The sequence below is a fragment of the Frankliniella occidentalis genome, unplaced genomic scaffold, assembly GCF_000697945.3.
Source record: "Frankliniella occidentalis isolate FOCC.00 unplaced genomic scaffold, Focc_3.1 Scaffold371, whole genome shotgun sequence".
In the NCBI taxonomy this organism is placed as follows: domain Eukaryota; kingdom Metazoa; phylum Arthropoda; class Insecta; order Thysanoptera; family Thripidae; genus Frankliniella; species Frankliniella occidentalis.
The window spans coordinates 131125-133591 of NW_026267494.1; positions in this window are offsets into that span (position 1 = coordinate 131125).

Sequence of the window (2467 nt, forward strand, 5' to 3'; positions counted from 1 at the left end):
GGATTGGCGAAATGTTTTGTGCTGTATATGAAGCCTAAACGTATATTGATTTTCAACTCACCCTTTAAGGATATCATCCTCCAATTTCATAATAATTGCACTATTTTGTGCACCCGTCATCATCCCTCCCTCATAGTGGGGGCATTTCTGCCACAGAGGATACACGACGTCAGGAAAGTTGCAGTTTTCTGGTTCAATTGATGCAGTGCAGCCTTCTTCATGGCTGTAGGATTACAGGGCGATTGATACAAAAGGAGGTCAGTATATAATAGGTGGTTTGAAAATGATCTCTATTAAAAAAACTCTCGCGTAACAGGCTTCGCGATATCTCACGAAACACTGTTACGCTGCGACGCGCCTGGCATACATCTACCTAGGCCTGCGGCGCTGACACTGGACTTGGGCAATAGGCACGGTCGTAAATAGGCCTTCGGCCCCAAAAGTCACACATTTTGTGCTTCGGGGTTTTACTTTGACGAGTTACCCCACCGGAGACCATAAAATATCTGAGAGAAACCATTAAAATGTTTTGGGGTGATTTCCGTGTGAAGAACGCCCTCTGGAGCCCAAACTTTTAGAGATCGAGCCAAACGAACAAAATTTTGGCTCAAAGGGTTCTACTTTTGACGAGTTCCTTCTAAGAAAGATGTTTATCAAAAGTTTTCTAATAGAAATGTTTTAGTCTCTTTATTTTTGATTTTTTTCACGTCAATTTTTGAGCCGGAGGGCTCAAAATCTATACAGTTCTTCCTTTTTATGATACAAAGTTACAATAAAAATTTGAGCCTTCTACCTCAAACCGTGCTCGAGTTATCGTGCGAACAGACAGACAAACAAACAAACAGACAGACGCGAAACTTTTTGATCATCACTGGAGTAATAGGCTTCGCTATCGCTCAGCCAATTTTTCTTGCCTCTGCGGTAAGCTGCTGTGACGCCCAAATAGGAGTTCATTGTCTCCTTATGAGTTCACAAATCAGCAGCAAGACTTACACCTTGTGCTTGGGCGTGTTTTGCTCCTACCAGGGCCCTTAACTCTTCATATTTAAGACCCAAGTTTCTTTGTTATGGTGGGCTCGGAAGGCACGTGATAAAGAGGTTGCAGGGTGGAGACAAACTTCCGGAGGCCCCCTTTTTCACTGTTCGCAGTGGTATGTCATCTCTGGCTATCAAGAAGAGCAAGGCTTGCGTACAGGCTACGTTTCGGGCACCTCCTCCTGATAGAAACAAACACAAAACTGTATGAGTCGAGCTGAACGCGCTGCACCGTATTTTGCTGAGTTGAGTATGTATTAAACAGTTGACATTCGAAATAGCGTCACTTAACCAACGCAATAGCCTGAAAGATGAATCACTGATTTGGGTTCCCTAACCAACCAGCACCAGCATTCGGCAGGCAGCTTACGGGACATACTCTTACTCTGAGTATTACCGATACATAATATAATACGGATGGCAGTGTTTTTTCCGAGCGAATTCGAATCACGGAGCAGCGACGCGTGTTGGTAGCTCTGCAGTGGGGTGGGGTGGGCGGAGCTTAGACCGACACACAGTGCTGCCAAGCTCGCTCGTCGGAGCCGACGCCGACTCGAGCACCACTGAGACTTGGTCGGGTTGAGGGTGGCTCCGTAATCACGAAGGTGGGCGTCAAGGGGCGTGACGGTGGGGCGGAGACGGTCCAGGGCGTGGTGAAGAGTGCGCCCCTCAGCAAGCAGATCCTCATCATCTGCGAACTGGACGGGATTGACCCCATCAGGGAGGCCCCGGCAAAGGTTACGCTTGTCGAAGATGTAGAGCAGTGGGTTCTTCACCCACCCCTGTTCCAGGCCCAGGTTGGAGTGTCGTGGCCCGATGACCCGTCCACCATACGTAGCGTAGGCGCTTCTCGTACAGTGATCGTTGTAGATTGAGCACGACGCGAGGTGGTGCGCCAGCTGAAGCAGCAGATTATCCGGCCAAACGGAGTTGTATGCCCTCGCGACGTCTGCGAAGAAGGCCGCGACGACCCGCCCGCGAGTCCGTGCACACAGTGGTGACTAGGGGCCCTAGGGAGTCAGCCGTGCTCCGGCCGTTACGAAAGCCACTCTGGGACGGATCAAGGAGCTCATCTGCCTCCATCTACCACTGTATTGCGTCAGAAAATCTTCAAGCCACTCGCTGTCAGTGGGATTAGACGGGCGTATGCCGCGCATCCGTTTGTCCATGGTCCACACCTCCTTCATGTCAACTCCGGTTTTGTGCAGATCGGTCAAGTACGTGCGCCACTTGGTGCGCTTGGCATGTCGGATGATCCGTGCCGCATCCCGCGCGGCCGTGTGTGCCAGGCCCGGAACGTATCCGGTGTGGAAAGGCAGAGGTGGGCAGCAAGTGCGGCGGCCTGGGCCCGGACAGCTCGAGTGCAATCCGGCGTCCCCCAGGCCTTGCTGACGACGGCCTTGTCCGTCTTGTGGTCTTCTGAGCGCTTGAT